Here is a 19,556-nt window from a genome sequence, read left to right on the forward strand (position 1 = left end):
TCCCTTCCTATCTCCCCAGAGCCTTTTCTCCTGACCTCCATGGCCTCCTCTGTCCCCTCAGAGGGGACAAGGAGCACAAGACCATTCATCTTCTTCTGGACACTACACTGGTCCCCGAGGCCATGCTGCCTGGTGGGAGAGGCCACAGTGGGCAGCTCTGGGTCACCTGGCTCCCTCCTTCCCCTCAAGGGGCCTGTGGCCTGGAGTTGGTGGGAGGGGGAGAATGCTGATTCTTGGGGGGCTCCGGACCCTCTGAATCTTGGGGAGGAGAGGTCTGCATGCCTCTCCAGCTCAGATGTGTGCCCTGGGCTGAGGGCAGTGGCATGGGCAGCACCTGCTGGGGGGCTTTGGAGACCCCCGTGGAGGAAGGGGGTGCAGAGGTGGCACTGCACATCTCTCTGATGGATTAGGGTTGGGGGCTGAGGGAGAAAGGGGTTTCTTGGGAACCAGTGGAGGCCATGCTGGGGGTTGAGCCAGAGCACATCTTTCTAACTGGGGGTGAGGGACAAGGGGTGGTCAGGGCTCCCCCGTCCCTCACTCTCCCCTCCTTGAGCTCTCACCACTCTGGAATGTACAGGGATGGGGCAGGGAGGGGCGAGGTATGAGGGTGGTGCAGAGGGTGTGAGCTTTCCTCACCAGGGAGAGGCACAGAGGCAAAGACACACCCGGGAGTCCAGGTGGGGGCTCCAGTCACTGACTCACCCCGCCTCTCGGCAGCCTGACCCAGGAACACCATTGTCCTCTCGTGCACCTGTCTGTCCAGCCAGGGCCCAGAGATGCTCAACACCAACGGGACTCACTCCTCAGGCCTCCCTGAGCTATTGGCTGCCCTCAGTGCCTTTGCCTTCAGCCAGTAGGAACCGTGGCCATGGGCTCTTCCACTGGGGAGTGAGGGCAAAGGTCATGCAAGATGGCGGTGCCCAGGAGAGCTGAGGCATGAAGCAGAGAATGGCACTGGCAGCCCTGGCATTTTGCTGACGTGGATTTCCACCCCTGCGCAGATGGCTGAGCTTGCCAGATGCAGGTCCCCTTGTCAGCCCAGCAGAGTGAAGGAGAACAGCCTCAGATCACTGATGGTCCAGCTCAGGGCTGCCCCAGGTTTCCTGCACCAAGCACAGAGCAGAAGGGAGCAGGGACCTCCCTAACCACCACCCAGATGAGAAATCTCCGGGAAAACCTTGGCCCTGAGTCCCAGAACTCCCTGGTCCCATGAATGGCCCAGAGTAGAGTTCACAGGGCTGTGGGGAGGACAGGATAGGGGGTCAAGGTGGGCGCTGGTATTTTAGATGAGTGGGAAGGCATGAATTTTACCACATTTTATCCTTAGGAGAGTTGGAGGAGCAGGTGCAGTCGTGTCTCCATATCTGCCCTCCCTGTGTTGATTCTACTCACCTTGACAACTACTGCTGCACTGTCTGCTCCACGTGCACTGATCTCATTCAACAGCACAGAATCTCCACCCTGGGAGCAGCATTGTCCCCATGTCATATGGGGAACTGGAGGTGCAAAAAGCGTCACCAATGCCCTCCTTCAGCTAGCAAGTACACCTGGCGTGGAACTGAGGGTCACGAAAAGTGTTCCTGGAGTTTCTACCTGCTGAGCTTGGCCAGGTTCTCACCCTGCCCTGGGCGGCGTGGTGTCTCCCGGGTTTTGGGAAATGTGTGGAGGCTCTTTGGGCTGTGCCAGCGAACGGGGGAGACCAGTGTCATTTCAGGGGGCAGAACATGCCACAGACTGAAGAACTGTCGCCACCCCCAACCCACACCCAGGGTTCCGAGGTGAGAACCCCTGGGAAGACAGGGGAAGGATATTCTAGCTCTGGCCTCGCTTGATCACTGGGGATAAAGAAGGTGCTCCTAATCAGCACAGGTGGCTGGTCCCTGAGGGCATGGGCACTCTGCACTTGGAGCATATTAATAAAGACTTTGAAACACTTAGAGCCCCAGAGTGCTCTGGTCCTTTCACCTTCTCTAAGAAATGATCCCCTTGGCCTTGGAGCTGGGTTGAAGGCCACAGTGTCAGGGGCCTTGTGTGACCTTGAGGGAGACTCTTGTCATGGTCAGCCCTGGGCAGCTTCCCTGAACCCCAGTGACCCCCCTGTGCTCCTCAGCATCTCTCAGACATAGCCCTGCCTCTTGGCCAACCCTTGGTTCCTTTGCTGGGACTCCCTCACAGGCCCCTGCTCTACTTTGCCCCAGCCCCTGTCCAGCCTCCCACCACCCCTCTCCAACTGAGCTACCAACCCTCCTCGGTCCTGCCCACCTGTGACCAAGATCACAACCCAGGTCCTGCTGGTCACTCAGAGGCCACCACTCAGCTGGGCTTCACCCTGATGGGGGCCACCAGCAGCAGGAGCTCCGCAGCCACACTGGTGGGGCGTGGTGGACACCTGAAAGGCTCTGGGGAAGGAGACCCTGGGCCAAGCAGGGTCAGGGCTGCCTGCACTGCCCACTGTTCTCCCTCCAGCCCTCCTGGGACCAGGAGGGATGGGGGTGCACACTCTCATCTCTCCACCTTTTGTTGTGACTCACAATTGCTGCTGGTTTTCTCCTGGTGAAGTGAATGTGCTTTTAAAAAACGTGAGAAATTGAGAAAGGTGTAAAGAAGAAATTCATAATCTCTGCTAATCCCTGCCCGTGTAACCAAGCAAAGTCTCCTTCTGCTTGCTGCAAACTTGAAGCCAATCAATCACAAGATGAGTCAGTGGTCAGGAAAGGGATTTACTCGATTAGCTAGCAAAATCGGAAGATGATGGACTCATGTCCCAGAGACCATCTTAAACAAGCACATAATCTGTGGCAGTTCTATAGGGACTAGTGGGCTGTGAGGGGGCTCAGCAACATTGACCATCTGGCATCGGCGACTGGAGACATCACACCGGGTCTTTCAGTTGTCATCAATGATGGATGCCGGCATAGATGTTCTTCCTGAGGAGGTCGTCATGTTCCTAAGAAACTCAAAAGAATAAAGTTATCATCTATCACTCTTGGGAGGTACGTGTGTCAGCCAGGATTATTTCCGAGAGCTGTTTATCTCCTAGGCTATGTGCAAGGTAAAACACACAGAGCTTGAGTGAGCTAGTCAGACGTTACTCTAAGTTACAACACGGCTTCCCTCGAGTCAACTTGCTCTAGGCCAGTATCACCCACGGGTAACATTTGGCAAATTTTCTCCCAGGCCCTGCTGCATTTGTGCTTGCACTTCTTGTTTTCCTCATTCACATTAATTCGTAAGCATTTTCTGAAGTCAGCACAAATATTTTTCCAGCTGTATTGAGGTATGATTAACAAAGAAAAGTTGTATATATTGAAGGTGTACAATGTGATGATTTGATGTATGTACACATTGTGAAATGAATACCACAATCAAGCTAACAAACAGTTCCGTCACCTCCTGTAATAACTCCCCCTTTTTTTAATGCTAAGAACTCTTAAGATCAATTCTCTTGAGTATACAATGCATTATTATTAACTTTGGTCACCACATTCTATATTAGATCTTGAGAACATCCTCATGTTATAATGAAAGTTTGTACGCTTTGAACAATGTCTCCCATTCCCCTCGCACCCACCAACCTCCATCCCTGGTAGCCACATTCCACTCTCTGTTTCCACGAGTTTGACGTTTTTAGATTCCACATGTAAATGAGATCATGCAGTGATTGTCTTTCTGTGTCTGACTTGTTTCGCTTAGCATAATGTCCTCCAAGTTCAACCATGTTGCCAGAAAAGACAGGATTTCTCTCATATTTAAAGCTGGATAATATTTAATTGTAGATACATGTAATGTTTCTTAATCCATTGATCCATCAGCAGACACTTAGGTTGTGTCCATATCTTGGCTATTGTTGTCACCAACTAACTGCCCCGAGTAATTCAAAGGCAGTTTCAAAAGCACTTAACTGTTTCTTTTTTGTTGTTTTGGTGAGGAAGATTAGCCCTGACCTAGCATCTGTTGCCAATCTTCCTCTTTATGCTGAGGAAGATTGGCCCAGAGCTAACATCTGTGCCCATCTTCCTCCGTTTGATATGTGGGACGCCTGCCACGGCATGGCTTGATGAGTGGTGCATAGGTCGGCGGGGCGACCTCAGTGTTCTTAGTGGCCCTGGGCGTCCTCAGTGAAGGCCCCGCCCTCCCACCAGGCTCTGACCGGCGGGGGCGGACCTCTGGTGCCACCCCGCTGCATTTGTTCCATCGCCGCCCTTCTGCACTTGGCTTCAGTTGTTGGCTCCCTCCCCTCCCCCACTCCCACTCAGCTTGAAGGCTGCTTCCCTTCCTTGGAAGTATTGCTCTGGCCCTGATGGCCAGAGGCGTACTGGGCTTCAAGCTCAAGGCTCTGCCCGGGCCAGCTGCTTCGTCCAGGGGCTCGTTTCTTCCTGGAAAGAGAAAGCCATGGCCTCACACCATGCCTGCACTTTGCGACTGCAGCCAGGCCAGGTGTAGGAAAGGCTCTGTGGAGTCAGAAGTGCCGAGACAGGCAGGTGGCACCACAGGGCTAGGTAGCCAGACCCAAACTGGGCAAGCCCTTCCGGCGACAGGCCCCAGCCTCCTCCTTGGAGTTGGGAAGGCCTGGCCTTCCTGGTGCCCAGGCCACGGCTCTGGGGAGAAATCCACCATGGAGGGCACGTGGGAGGCCCTCTGCCTGAGGTCGCAGGTGTCTCGCCCAGGGCCACTGCAAGCCTGGCTCGGCTTGCCTGCTTTCTCCAAAGGAGGCTGGCCAACCAGCCGAACCTGGCACCTGGGCCAGGCCCCTTCCCAGGGGACGAGTTCCGGAGGACATAGCCCTGGGGACGGCTGCCAAGTCTCCTGGGGCGTGTGCTGGGCCCCCGTCAGAGGAGGAAGCAGCCTGGCAAGCGGTGTGCCAGACCTGAGATCTGTAGGCCTCCCACACCCGGGTTCTGTCCTGCCCAGGCCTCCCGAGGGAGCACGATGGTCGTGGCAGTGGCGAGTGGGGTGGAGTGGGGTGTGTCTGGTGCCGAGCCTGCCCCTTGGATGCTCCGGGAGAGGGCGCCGGGGTATGGGCTGTCCCTGGCCAGGTCTGAGGGACCGACACATCTTGGGGCTGTCGGCGGCAGAGAGAGAATCCCTCTCCGCCCTTTCCCTTCAGGTTCTTATGGCTGGCCAAATCCTTAACAAGACATGTTGGCTGGAGAAAATCAGACCCAGCTGAAAAACATGTGTCCATGGGACAAACCCGGGAAACTGTGTCTCTCCACACAATGGCATAGATTCTCATTTTGCATCCCCTCCTGAGCTAATCACAAAGGTAGCTGTTGTGGGTGGTCATGTGGGATGGGAGAGGGGAGGAAGACGCTTGTCGTGCAGAGGGACATGTAAAGGCTTTTTTGAACTGTTTCCCCTGCCCGGGGTCATGTCCAGAAGGGAAGGCACAGAGATGACCTGGAACCGGCCTCTCTGTGGTGGGGCCTGCCCCGAGGTGGGCATGGGGGTGGTGGGTGGAAGTGGGATGGCGTGTGAGTTGGCACCAGCAGAGGAGGCAGAGACTCAGAGGACCGGGATCTCTCTCTCTCTCCCTCTCTCTCTCTCTCCCTCTCCCTGTCTTTCCCCCTTGGGTACCTTAGGAGAGGGAGGTGGCGCGCCTTGCCCACCTCGGCTACCTCTCCCATGGGCTCTTATTTCTCTGGCCCCTCCAGGAGCCCTGTGGGCTTGAATTCAACCCCTTCAGGCCAAGGGCGCACGCGCGGCCCCCGGGGCCTAGGGTGGCCCTCGGTGGTCCTCAGTGAATGCCCCGCCCTCCCACCTGGCTCTGAACATCTGGGGCATCCCTCCAGCGACTACCAGCTGCAGCTGAAGGAACCCCGCCCTTCTTGACTTGGCTTCAGCTGTTGTCTCCCTCCTCTCCCCCAATTCCACTCAGCTCGCATGCCACTTCACTTTCTTGGAAGTGTTGGTCTGGCCCTGGTGACCCCAGGCGGACTGAGGTTCGAGCTCAAGGCTCTGCCTGCACCAGCTGCTTTGTCCCGGGGCTCATTTCTTCCTGGAAAGACAAAGCCATGGTCTCACCCCACTCCTACACTTGGCGACTGCAGTCAGGTGGAGGAAAGGCTCTGTGGAGACAAAAGGGCCGAAACAGGCATATGGCGATATATAGCGTGCGGCCCCAGCAGCCCTCAGGCCTTTGGGGTGCCCTTCTGGGCAAGTCCTTCTGGCGACAGCTCCCAGCCTCCTCTCTGGAGTCGGGCAGACCTGGCCTTCCTAGTGACCAGGCCATGGCTCCGGGGAGAAATCCGTGCTGGAAGGCAGGTCTGAGGCCCTCTGTCTGAGGGTGCATTTGCCACGCCCAGGGCGACAGGAAGGCTGGCACAGATCGCCTGCTTTTTCCAAAGGATGCTGGCCTATTTGCTCATCCACCTGCGCCAGGCCCCTTTCGAGGGGGACCAGTTCCGGAGGAGAGAGCCTTGGTGCCTGCCGCCAAGTTTTTTTGGGTGTTTTCTCGCCCCTGTCAGAGGAGGAAGCCACTTGGCAACTGCTGTGCCACACCTCGGTTTTTTTTTGCCTCCCTCAGCTGGGTCCCTGTCATGCCCATGCCTACCTCCATGGAGGGACTACTAAGGTCTTGGCAGTTGCCAGTGGAGATAGTCATTAGAAACTTAACTTGGAGTTGTAGTAAAAGAGCATAACATAACAGCATTGAGCTTGGGCTCTGCCATTTATGAACTGTATAACCTGGATGAGTTTTCTAGCCACTGTACCCAGTCTCTTCATCTATATAATTGTGAAAAGACCAACATCTACTACGTTGGGATATTTTGAGGATTATGTGTGTTAATGTATGTTCAAGCACAGAATTAACATTCAGAGTGTAGTGCCTGGCTCAGTAGAAGTGTTTGCTGCTGTTATTATAATTATCATTATTTCATGTCCTTCACTTCCTCGTGAGTTCCCTGTAAAACCAACCATGATCCATGGTGTCAACAGTTTTGTTCCAGGTTCCTGCTTAATGGCCTGCAGAGGGAGCTTCGGGCTCATAACCTCCTGTTTTTATCCCAGTCTCTGGACATTTACCTCCTTCTTCTTTGCACTGAGGCACTGAATGGGGTCCCACACCCAACTCTGCATGTCCTCCTTTTAATATCCCATGCTATTGAAACACTGTTTAGTGTTTACTTGGTGGAATATACTCCGTGACATGAACAACGCACAGGAGATAGGATTTAGGAAACATTGTTCCATGTACGGCTCTGATTTTATCATAACACAGAGTACCATTGATCAAGGGCCAAGGTAGAGTTCCTTATTGCAAAAATCTTCAGAGATGAGGGTGTTCTAATGTGATACCATCTGAAAATAAAGCCAGCACATAAAAGCAGATGTAGTTTTAAAAGGAAAAGCACACAACTGAAAGAATTGATCCCATTAAATACACTATTCTATTTGTTTATGTATCAAATTACTGATAGGTAATAAGCAGGTGTACAGATAGTAGAATTATCAATTTCATAGAGAATTCTTTTAACAGTTGTTCATATCTTGTGTTTTACATCATTTATTAGGGTAATATTTTCATATTTACTTTTCCTTGTGTCTCTATCTTTCTCAAATTTTCCAAGAGATATATTCATATTATCTTCTGAAATTTTAGGGAAAGTTAAAAAAAGTTATGAAACATTTGAAGTTGTTGATTTTGCATATTGGAGGAGGACTAGATTGCAAGTGAATTAGTGATAATTAGAGTTTTAGTTTGGTAAAAGATGGTAGTTGGAATTGATACCAGGATGTTTGTAACCTAGTTTTTACTTCATTATTTGATGTAGTTTCTAAAATGCCAGAACCAGTAATTTTAAATATAATAACATGTCTCATTTTAAAATGTGTTCTTGGAGAGGGTGACTGAGGTAAGTAGACAAGAATTTACTGTAGTGACTTGTTTTTCTCCAATTAATCTGTTATAAACCCAGCAGCCATATAACATTCTTTTGTCCAAATGACCTGATGGCACTTTCTTGACTTTTCTTGCTGTGACTCTAGCAATCTAGGGTCACACCACCCTCTCGCTCCTAGTCATGTTTTCAGTTGTAAGAGTAACATTGTCAATAATATGGTGACAAATTTGCACACAGTCTACTATTTACTAAAATATATATATCAATTGCAAACTTTGGTAACATAATTGTTAAGGAATGAACTATTTGCAGTGCACTTAACAACTGATGGCTACACATGATGATCGTGTAGTGACATCATGGTTAAAACCATTATTTGCAATATGTGGCCCCTTTCAATTTTATTTTAAAGGAAAGGGTTCAATGACTTTTTTCTTTTTGAAGAAGAAAGACTTGCATTTCCATCTTAGAAAATTGAGAACTGTTTTTTTGCCTTTATTTTTTTGTCTTCAGCTCTTCTTCCTACTGGTTACTAATTCACATGTCCAGTTACTTCAGATTCAGGGTGCTACCTCCTCTGCCTTTTTCATGGCTCTGACTTTAATTTTTCCATCATCCTTCTGTGAAGAAGGTTTCTCTCCTCGCTCATCTAGCGAGGAAGGAACCGACGCTCCTTTATGTGAACTTGGAGACAGAGGCCAAGGTGAAGCCTCGGTGCCCCTCCCCACCAGTGAGCTGCAGAAGGGCTGCAGAGTCCTGTGAATCTTTGGCTCCCCTCCTGGCTCCCTCCAGAGTTGGCATTGTCTGCACGGAGGAGCCCAGCTTGGTACAATCGAATTGTTGAAGTCTCTAGAAGCCAGCTGAAGGATAAGACTGGCCAGGAAGGACATCAGCAAGCAGTGTGCTCCAAAAGTTGGTGGCAGAAACATTCAGAAGAAGAAAACCATTCCGTTTATCTTGTTTTCTCTTTATCTTCTCTCTCTTCATTTTCCCTTACTTAGATGGTATAAACCCTATCCACCACCCATGGTGTTTTTTTTTTTTCCCTCAAAACCCCAGTACATTGCTATATATCTTAGTTGTAGGTCAACCTATGGTGGTTCTTTTTCCTGGAGTTCCACGGCATTTTATTCATATCTCTTTCAATCAAATTATTTCTATAGCGTAATTTATCTGTTTATACATATCTGTCTTCCTTGCAGGCCCCAACATTTCAAGACCTTTGGGCACATAATATATACTTAAGTATTTGAGTGAATCAATGAAGATCTCTTGTTGAATAAGGTCTAAATAAATACAATACCTACTCAGCACATGAATGCAAGCATTTGAGAGAGAGTTTTGTGTCTGCTGAAGCAGGCTGTGGACCAATTTAGGGGCTCAGTGCCAAGGTTACTCAATAGATTGAGACAAAATGAAAGAGATAATTAACTTTAATTTTAAAATTCATGGAGAACAGAAGCAGCATATCTAGGTGTGAATCAGCACTTGATCATTCTTGTTGCATCTTTGGAAAATCCAGTCCTTTATTTTTGTATGAAAATGTGACAGCCCAAGAGAGTGAACAGAGGACTGGCTTTTAGAAAGGCAATTTTGTCTCAGGAAATCCTGGAGGAAAATATATGGAAGGAGAGCTGGTAGAAACATGGGAGAAACATTTTGTGTAGAAACCCTAAAAATTGAGTTTACATGCTGGCTGAAAGATTTGTAACCCAACATTTCTCCAATATAGGTAAGAGCAGATTTTAAATATCTAGGTATACAAAAGGAATACAAAGAAACAGAGATAAAACTGAAAGGAGTTTAGGATAGAACAAAGAAATGAAGCTAAAGTAAACCAGCACACTAAAATGTGTTTCAGAAGGACCTGCAGTTTTTAAAGGTAGTTGGAAATTTATCACTCAGGTTTAAAGTAGAAAGGGAAAGGGGAACAATTCTCTATCTTTTCATGTCCATGAGATTAAAGCTACAGTCCGTCAGAGAAGCAAAACATGTCTGGCCTCTAATGTCCCAAAAAAGTGTTTTGAATCGTGCCTAATGAAAGAGAGTCTGTGTGATGTAATACAAATACAGTATCATCAACACATTTCCAAGTTTATTACAAACACTTTAGCACACGTTTAATTGAGGTAATGCAGAATTTTATAAGGGGCCAAGTAAGAGGCTGATAGCATTCTCTCTTTCAGCTTCTCACTTGACCAAGGGAGAAAATGTTCTTGAACAGATTGACCACGTCTCCTAAAGACAATGCTTATTTTTAGTTTATCTTTTTATAAACTCATCCTGCATCTCCCCTTACATATGCAAGCTAAAGCGTGTGTGTAGACATCCTTCATTGGCAATGAGGACAGATCCATACTATTAAATAATCAAACATGCGGTTGGTGCCTTTTAGGAAAATTACAGGTTTAAGCCCACCCTCATTGGTGGAAGGACATGGTATACCCGAATTAAAACATCTAGCATTTATAATGCAGCTAATCATGTCATGCTATTTAAATGAAACTTAATGAATTCTTCTTCTATAAAGTTGATTATATTTTAGTCAAACTGATGTATAATTTTATATAAGTGCATTTTTACTTAAAATGTAACTCTTTAGAGTCTCCTTCATTCAGTTTTAGAGGCATATTTTGTATATTTTGGTGTGATTTTATTTATTATCCTTCATAGCAGAGAGGCACATCCTACTCTTTTTCTTGCTGTCCTCTCTCTACAAGATAAAACTCATCCAAGTTTATTATGCTTCATGAGCCATAGGCTTACTTTGTGATGAAAAAGAGACCATTTCTGAAAGATATTTGGAACTGTGGGGAGCCCAGAATTTTAGATTACGCTCAGAATTTTGTGAGGTAACTTCAAAAAAGATGGAACATTTAAAGTTTGCCAGGAAAGTTTTCTGCTACTTTGCTTAAGAGTAGGTTTTTTTTTTTTTTAAACAGTTTAGTTTCTTAATTCTGTGGAAGGATGAGTAAAGGAGTTGGCAGGTTTAAATGTACCCTTGATAGAGCTCTCTCTGGGTTACTCTTTCAAAACAACCATCCCAGTTGATGAATATTTAATGGGGACTCTGTCAGTCCCAGAGCTGAGAGAGGCAGTTCTCAAAGCTCCGGCAGGTCCTGGGAGAGGAGAGCGCTGGTAACCAGTGCCGTCCGAGTTTGGATGAGACATGGTCTTTCTCAGGATGTTAGAACTGAGTGGAGTTCTCAAATGTAGCCCAGTGACTCTAGACCGGAGCCCTGCTCAGAAACCAGTTGACTTGTCATTCGCTCTGAGCCTGGTGTCTTCCTTGTGCTCGTGCCCCTTTCTGCCATTTCTCATGCTTTTCCTGACTCTCTCTCTTTCCTACACCTTCTTTCTTCTTTTTTCTCTTTTTCTTACTTTTACTCTCTATTATATTCCTTCTCCTTATCATTTTTTCTGTCTCTTATTGTTCTCATTCATTTTCTTTTTATTTTGTAGTACAGTTACTCTGTACATCACTTTCATCTTAAAATCTTGACCCTCTACAACTCCTATACTTCAGCTAGCTATTTTGAAGAGAGTATGTAGATAAATTTCTCTTAGATGTTATAACATGCTGATTCAAGGAAATAAAAACTATCACAAATGGGATGGGGATGAAGAATGAATTCAGTTCAGGTAGCCATGGAATTAGACAGAGGGAAACTGAGAGCTTAGGTGTAGGTGTTCAAAATATTTCCTGATACATCTTTGTAGTTCATTGTTGTGGTAAACTGCACAGAGTTTTATTTACTGCTGGAGCCCAGATGTTTGCTCCTTGGGGCAGCTCATCAGACCTCGGCCTAGAGAAAAGAAGCTAGGAAACATTGCATGCATATCTAATGTGAAGATCTGTTAGTGTTCCACCAGGAGACCCTTTGGGCTCTTCCCTGCACTATCTGAATAGAAAAAGAGGAAGAGAAGCTTTTCTCCATCTGCACAAAACCAGGACCTTATCTTGAGTTTGAGAGGATTGGAGGTGACTGAAAACAAAAGTGTTCCTGAGTTTGGATTTGCTTTAACAAGATCTATTGGCTGGCTTTCATGTTAAAGGTCTTTATTCAAAATTGACTACCTCTAATGCTAAGTTCAGAGTGGAGATTTGTCAGTATAAGAGAGAAGAATCCCTTTTGTCAGTATAAGAGAGAAGAATCCTGGAGGAAGGATCCAGAAACTGCCCGAGCCCCCCCACACAAACTCCAGTGGCCACCACTTCCGCATCAGGGACTCCGCCCCCAGTGCATGCGCCCCGGGGCTCTCCAGCTCGGCGGGCCTCTGCCACTCTGAGCACCAGTCCTGCGCTTGCGTGGGACTCTGTGGATACAATGGGAACCCTTGTGGGGGCACTGGGAGGGGTGTCGGGGATTGGGGACCGAGGTGTCCATGAGATGGAGAGCAGGAGCAGGCTGACGCTGTGCAGCCCTTGACTCTGCTCTCGCTGGATGACCTTCAGCTCCTGGAGAAGTTCTGCCTTCCCTTGAGGTGGCTTCTCCTGTCCTGAGAAGCCCATTACACGATCTAACATCTGTTTATAAAAGAACAATGACATCCTTAACACCCAATGTGTTGTATCTCCAGAAGAATTCTCTGCTTCCCCAGAAGATGAGACAGGGAGCAGCTGGTACCGGGTTCTGACCAAGGAAGGAAGGATGCTGAGGGCACAGCTGACTCTCCTCCACTGGCTCCTTCCCCTGATCCATGGACCTGATGGGGCAACAGCGCTGGGGACTCCTGCAGGTGACAATGCTCAAGTGTTTGCCCATGGTATTACATTTCCTCTGGTTTAATGGTTAAAACGGGGCTAGCTGTCAGTTTTTCAGACAATTTCATTTACAGAAATGTCTTTGGACAAAGAAGTTTGTTTTCTTCATCTCTGATTTTTAAAATCAATAACAATAATAAAATACTTATTTTCTAATCTCATTGGCATGCAAAAACAAAAAAGTCACTTGGATTTCACCAAATTGGTCACATTTACATTAAAACTTTGGAAGTATTGCTGATTGAGTTAAAGAAAGCATTTGGGATGAACAATTACCTTCAGCTAGTATGTTCTCAGATAAATGTACAAACAGAGTTATGAGCCGTTTTGAGGGGCCTGGCAAATCCAGTTTGAGTTTTACAATGGATTGTCCAGAGTACAGATTAAATTAGTAATTTTCTGAGGAGTTTTTGAGTAAATGTTCATGTCGCCTTCATCAAATAGGTCTGGTGATTTAAATGAAGGTTGAGCTAAAGATAAAAGTTTTCAAGAGACTGAGACATATTAGGTAAATGTACTTAAAAAAGGGTGCAAATTAAAGTAAATCTGCCATTATCCTCTTTAAAACAGATTCAGAGTAACATTATTGTCAAGGTATAAGAAAGAATAGAAATGTTTTATAAAAACAATTCTTCACTTCTAAAGGACCTAACGTTACATTCTAGAAGTCTCCATAGTCTTTCACTCATCTAGATTTAAATTGTTCAATTAATACTTTAAAGACTAATGAATCTGAGGGCAAAATATTCAAGATCATTTTTTAATTGTTTTCATTGTTGCAAAGTAGATGGGTATGAACTGTGGCTGAAATTCATGGTCTTGAAGAAGAAAAATATGTAGAACTTATTTATCACTCTAACAGTGTGTCCTGACTTAATCCTACACATGTCCCAAGAATAAAGCCTCAAGGAATTCCATTACGTTATTAGAAATGACATCTTTCATTCACCATGAATATTCTCTAATTAATTCTCTAGCTAGTAATTATGTTCCTGATGCAAATAGGCAAGTAAAAGAATCCATGCCTGATTAAATTGGGCTCATAACATGTATACATGGGAGACACATGAGAAATGGAGTCTCTCAAAAGAATGGCAGAGATGCTCCTCTTAAATACTATCTTCAGATAAGACAAAGGAGGAAGTTGGGGGTGGAGTTTGGGATGTGAGAATGGCAGAAGACAATTCTCATGGAGAGGGACATGTAAATGTTTGTCTGAACCAACTCCCCTGCACTGGGCTCTGGTCCTGAAGGGACAACAGGGAGGTGACAGGGAACAGGCCTCCCAGTGGTGGTGCCTTCCCAGGGGTGGCATGTGGATGCTGGGGGAAGGGGAATGGTGTGTGACATGGCACCAGTGGTGGAGTCAGCAATGCAGAGGTCAGGGATCTCTCTCGCTCTCTCACTCTCTCTCTCTCTCTCAGGGACCTGAGAAGAGGAAGTTGGCACAGCCTGCGCCCCTCGCATACCTCTCTCATGGGCCCTTCTTTCTCTGGCCGCTATGGGAGCCCTGCGGCCTTGGGTTTAACCCATGAGGCCAAGGGCACATGCACAGCCACCGGAGGTAGGGGGGGCCTTGGGAGTCCTCAGTGAAGGCCCCACCTGCCCGCGAGGACTTGACACGGTGACACCACCTGAAAATAAAGCAAACACATATAAGCATATGTAGTTTTAAAAGGAAAAGCACACAACTAAAAGAACTGATATCATTAAATACGCTATTCTATTTGTTTATGTGTCAGATTACTGATAGGAAATAGCCCGGTGTAGTGATAGTAGAATTGATCAATTTCATAGAAAATTCTTTTAACGGTTGTTCATATCTTGTGTTTTACATCATTGATTAGGGTAATATTTTCATCTTTTCCTTTCCTAGTGTCTCCATCAATCAGCGTTGAAGTGGAACTGAGTACATGCTTTTCAGAAGCGGCATCATTCTCTACTCAGCCAGAGCATTGGGCCTGACAATAGCTGGATCCAGCAGAAAACTGGACACTCTAGGAGATGTCATGTGGAGATGTGCCTGGCTGGACTAATAGTCACGTGGATATGATTTTTAAAAAAATCTCTCAGAGCTTTCCTAAAATCAAATAATATTCTTCAGTTGCTTTAGTAGACGAGACATTAGTTAGTGTCTTTTTAATTTCCACAGAAGCTTTTTTTATGTTACTAAAGAAACTAAACATTATGTCTTTTTTCTTGTTACTAAAATGGACTTAGTATTAAAAACAAGAAACCTACAAGAAAGGAAAAACTCATATGGAATAGAAATTGTGGGTCGCAGCTTTTAATTTTATATAAAATCATGTTTTATTTATTTACAATTTCTCTCAACTGTGCTTTTGAAAATAGCTTAGTATTAGAAATTACCAGTAAGAAGAGGGTGTGCTCCAGTAGAAGTCAGGTGACTCAGACCTGAGTTCTAGGCCCAGCTCTGTTTCTGGTTAGTGTGTGACAACGTACTTAGGCTCTCTGGAATGTAGTATTCCTTTCTGTAAAATTAAAGAAAACCTGGAGAAAAGTATTCTGTACTATCAACAAGCACAAAACATGTACAACATTGCTCTATATATTAAGAGTCCAGCTGTAATAGTCAAGACATATTAGTGTGTGTAAAATTATAATGATTTTCTTATTTTCTCCAGCTGTGAACCATGTTAAAATATATAGTAATAAGCAGAAAACCTGAAGAACTAGGTGATTTAAAACACCTGTTGTTACAGCTAGGCCATTCAAGGGTGAAATTAATTTCACACTTCTCCTTTCCTTGTAGCCAGTGAAGTGTCTGGAAGACAGAAAACACATAAAATTAATTGAGAGTTAACAGTATTTGGAGGCAGTTGAGGTTAAGCACTCAACAATGATGTCCCTTACTTCAGGAGCAATTGACTCTTTGTCATAAGTTTACTTTATACACGGGTTCTATTCTTAGATTATTTCTGTATGTTTCTTAGAAGAGAGACAGGGAAGGAGAATTAACTCAATCTACTGTGCGCCAGTTCCTTTACTGTATTCCCTTATGCAATTCTTACAGTAATCCTTTAACTGTTATAATTCATATTTAACTGATAAAGAAAACCATGTTTACAAAATTGCTCAAGGGAAGAGGGAAGATCTGAACATCAGTCCGTTGGGCTTATGCCTCATATTCTCTCCACTGTGATAAAAATGGTGCTTCAACATGGGTACTCACCATCTGGCTATTTAATACCGGCTCCTGCCAACAGCATTGGATGAGATGAGATGAGAAGTTTGTTTCCAAATTATTCTATTATATTTAAACTCTACTATTTATGAGTCAGATGTCAAGACATGTTTTAGAGGCATAGAGAGCAACTGATTAGTTCACCTACACATTTTTCAGGTTTACTATAACTTTCGTGTGCCACATTTTGTCAACTTTACCAACTTTAGTGCTTCACTGTTCTGTTTTATAAAACTCAGAATTTCACTTTTCATGTAAAACATTTTGCTGCTCTCTTAGTCACTAGATGGCAGTTCTGTATCTCTGTAAATTACCACTGCAGCAGGAAATGAGATGTCTTAAGCCAGTTTGCTCTGTACAAATGATGGACATAGGAGGACTTCTGGTCCATCAAGGCTGCCTGTGTTATTTGTGGCTGTAACGGGGATGTCCAGGACTGCTTAGTCAGAGGCACGAAGCAGAGTCAGAAAGCATCCTCTAAGTTCTTCAGATGTGAGTCCCAGCACCTGTCTTCTCACCTGAGCACATTGGAGTTTATTGAATGTGTTCAGACTCTTACTCTCCCCCTGTACTTAATAACTCTGGGAGCTCCATAGCCCTAGAAAAAACACATGACACATAAAGCCTTTTCTCAACTAAACAGAGTTGAGGGCTATGGTGTTGCCCGAGAGTCTGATGCTTAAAGAAAATACAGCTGGTGCTCAGGTGGAAAGAAAGAGCATCAGCTACTCCTGAAGGGCTCTTATTGATGCTCCTATGGAATGAGCAAGTTTAAAATAAAACCACTTGGCTTAAACCTCACTAACTGATAGTTTTATTTTCAAGTAATATGCTCTGAAAATCTGCTATGTCTAAAAAGCTATTTCATAAAACTGAAACAGTTCTGTTTTTTATTCTCTGGTATTTGAAATACTATTAAAACTGTAAATCCTTTAACATTCTACAATATATAAATAGGCAAATATCAATTATATTCTCTAAAAATGTCTGCTCCCATGTTAAAGTTTAATATATAGCAGCAAAATTGGTTACCACCCAATTTTTAACTCATCTTTTGCTTTTGAAATTACATATAAAATTTGTGTTTTGAAGTATTTTCCTAAAACTCAGCATCTTTCTGATATAGACTAGTTGAAAGGTAACTAGAATGAAGTTTGATCTTTAAAACTTTAGCTTTGTGTAAGAATTGATAACAAGAGGCAGTTGGGTCTCTCTACTTTATGATATTTATTAATTGTGAATAGCCACATCTATTACAAAGTGGTGAATAATAAAAAGAAATTAAACAATATCAGCACTCTCTTACCCCACACGTACAGTTTATATGCAAATAAATTCTCAAAGGTCAGAAAAATGTTTATGATTTCAGATAACTGTTAAAATACTATCTCATTCCAGTTTTAACCTCATTTGAAATTGACTTAAAACTCTTCTCTTAGATTCCTGCTCTGATCAGTGTCCCCAGGTCCCCTCAATGCCTCATTTGATTGCAAACTTATCTGAGGAATTGAATATTTTTTTTCCATTTGTTCTCTTTAAGGTATCTGTGATAGTGCTTTTTATGCAATGACCACTTGGTACAATTCAGTATTAGTTTCAGAAACATCTTTAGTTAGGAACAAATCAAGGAAACAGATGTGAGGAATGTGGGGATGCCTAGCTGATGGTGCTTCAGGGATTCCTCACGTGAGTCTTGTCATAGAAAAGTTTAAAGAGTAAAGCAGCATTGGTCAGTTTAAAAATGTGGGGTGAACATAATTCTAAATAATGATGGAGACATAAAAACAAGAAGCCACTTGAATTTCATTGAAAGGTATTAGACACATCAAAGGGCTGGGGAAAAAACATTGTTTAATGTAAGTTCTTTCTAAATTCTAAGGCAACAAGTAATATGAATTTACATGGTAATTATAAACCACAAAACAACAATTCACAAGACAAGTAAACAACTAAAGTAGAAACCAGAGTAAGAAAAATAGAGGTTAAAGCAGAGATGGAGAGTGATGGTTGGGGTCAGAAACCATGGCTTAGTCATCCTTGAAGTCTCCCACAGACTCTGATCATTCCTAGTGCTCAGTAAACAGTTTGACCCCATGAGCCTGGGGAGGGCCAAAGTGAGAGGTGGTTGGGAGGGGAGACAATGCAAGGATACCCTTGCGGAGGCACTGACGTTGAAAATCAGTGACATTTTTGCCAAGGTGTTTACCATATTAAAGATTATTCTGGAAAGTTAAGGATTTTTCTAGAATGTACATTTTCATTTTATGGAAACTCCAACTAGCCCAGAGAAAGGTTTAGACATTTTAGCTTTAGAAATAGAGAGGGGCCAGCCCGGTGGTGCAGCAGTTAAGTGAGCACGCTCCGCTACAGCAGCCCCGGATTCAGAGGTTTGGAGCCCGGGCGCACACCAATGCACCGCTTGTCGAGCCATGTTGTGGCGGCATCCCGTATAATGTAGAGGAAGATGGGCACAATTGTTAGCCCAGGACCAATCTTCCTCAGCAAAAAGAGGAGGATTGGCATTGTAAGTTAGCTCAGGGCTGATCTTTCTCATAAAACAAAAAAAGAAAGAAAGAAATAATGAGAAACTTTTTTGTCAGTTTTATTTTTTTTATTGATGTTTTAATGGTTTCTAACATTGTGAAATTTTGGGTTGTACATTTTTGTTTGTCCATCACCACATATATGACTCCCTTCACCCCTTGTGCCCACCCCCCACCCCCACTGCCCTGGTAACCACAGTCCAGTTTTCTCTGTCCATGTGTTGGTTTATATTCTACATATGAGTGAGATCATACAGTGTTTGTCTTTCTCTTTCTGGCTTATTTCACTTAACATAATACGCTCCAGGCCCATCCATGTTGTTGCAAATGGGACGATTTTGTCTTTTTTTATGGCTGAGTAGTATTCCATTGTATATATATACCACATTTTCTTAATCCAATCGTCAGTCGAGGGACACTTATGTTGCTTCGACTTCTTGGCTATGGTGAATAATGCTGCAATGAACATAGGGGTGCATAAGCCTCTTTGGATTGTTGATTTCAGGTGCGTTGGATAGATTCCCAGTAGTGGGATGGCTGGATCATAGGGCATCTCTATTTTTAATTCTTTGAGGAATCTCCATACCGTTTTCCATAGAGGCTGCACCAATTTGCATTCCCACCAGCTGTGTATGAGGGTTCCTGTTTCTCCACATCCTCTCCAACATTTGTTGTTTTTTGTCTTGGTGATTATAGCCATTCTAACAGGCGTGAGGTGGTATCTTAGTGTTGTTTTGATTTGCATTTCCCTGATGATTAGTGATGTTGAGCATCTTTTCATGTGCCTATTGGCCATCTGTATATCTTCCTTGGAGAAGTGTCTCTTCATTTCCTCTGCCCATTTTTTGACCGGGTTGTTTGTTTTTTTGTTGTTCAGTTGTGTGAGTTCTTTATATATTATGGAGATCAACCCCCTGTCAGATGTATGTTTTGCAAATATTCTCTCCCAGCTGGTTGGTTGTCTGTTCATCTTGATTCTGGTTTCATTTGTCTTATAAAAGCTCTTTAATCTGATAAAGTCCCACTTGTTTATTTTTTCTTTAGTTTCCCTAGTCTGGGTAGGCATGTCATCCGAAAAGATTCCTTTAAAACCAATGTCAAACAGTGTGTTGCCTATATTTTCTTCTATGAGTTTTATAGTTTCAGGTCTCACCTTCAGGTCTTTGATCCATTTGAGTTAATTTTTGTGAATGGCGATA

At 44.6% G+C, this 19,556-nt stretch overlaps 1 long non-coding RNA gene across 3 annotated transcripts; it reads left to right on the forward strand.

Moving 5' to 3' along the window:
• The first annotated feature begins 12,005 nt into the window (after positions 1-12,005).
• On the forward strand, positions 12,006-14,933 carry LOC147911466 (uncharacterized). 3 transcript variants are annotated; one of them, XR_015551217.1, is made up of 4 exons: positions 12,006-12,329; positions 12,426-12,611; positions 14,034-14,173; positions 14,486-14,933. It is a non-coding gene; the product is annotated as an uncharacterized LOC147911466 (long non-coding RNA). The 3 variants fall into 3 exon arrangements; XR_015551216.1 differs by having other exon boundaries at positions 12,426-12,584; XR_015551215.1 differs by lacking the exons at positions 12,006-12,329; positions 12,426-12,611 and having other exon boundaries at positions 13,384-14,173.
• Positions 14,934-19,556: the final 4,623 nt, after the last annotated feature.

Source organism: Ceratotherium simum, unplaced genomic scaffold, assembly GCF_057802395.1.
Source record: "Ceratotherium simum simum isolate JZ-2026a unplaced genomic scaffold, ASM5780239v1 HiC_scaffold_43, whole genome shotgun sequence".
In the NCBI taxonomy this organism is placed as follows: Eukaryota; Metazoa; Chordata; class Mammalia; order Perissodactyla; family Rhinocerotidae; genus Ceratotherium; species Ceratotherium simum.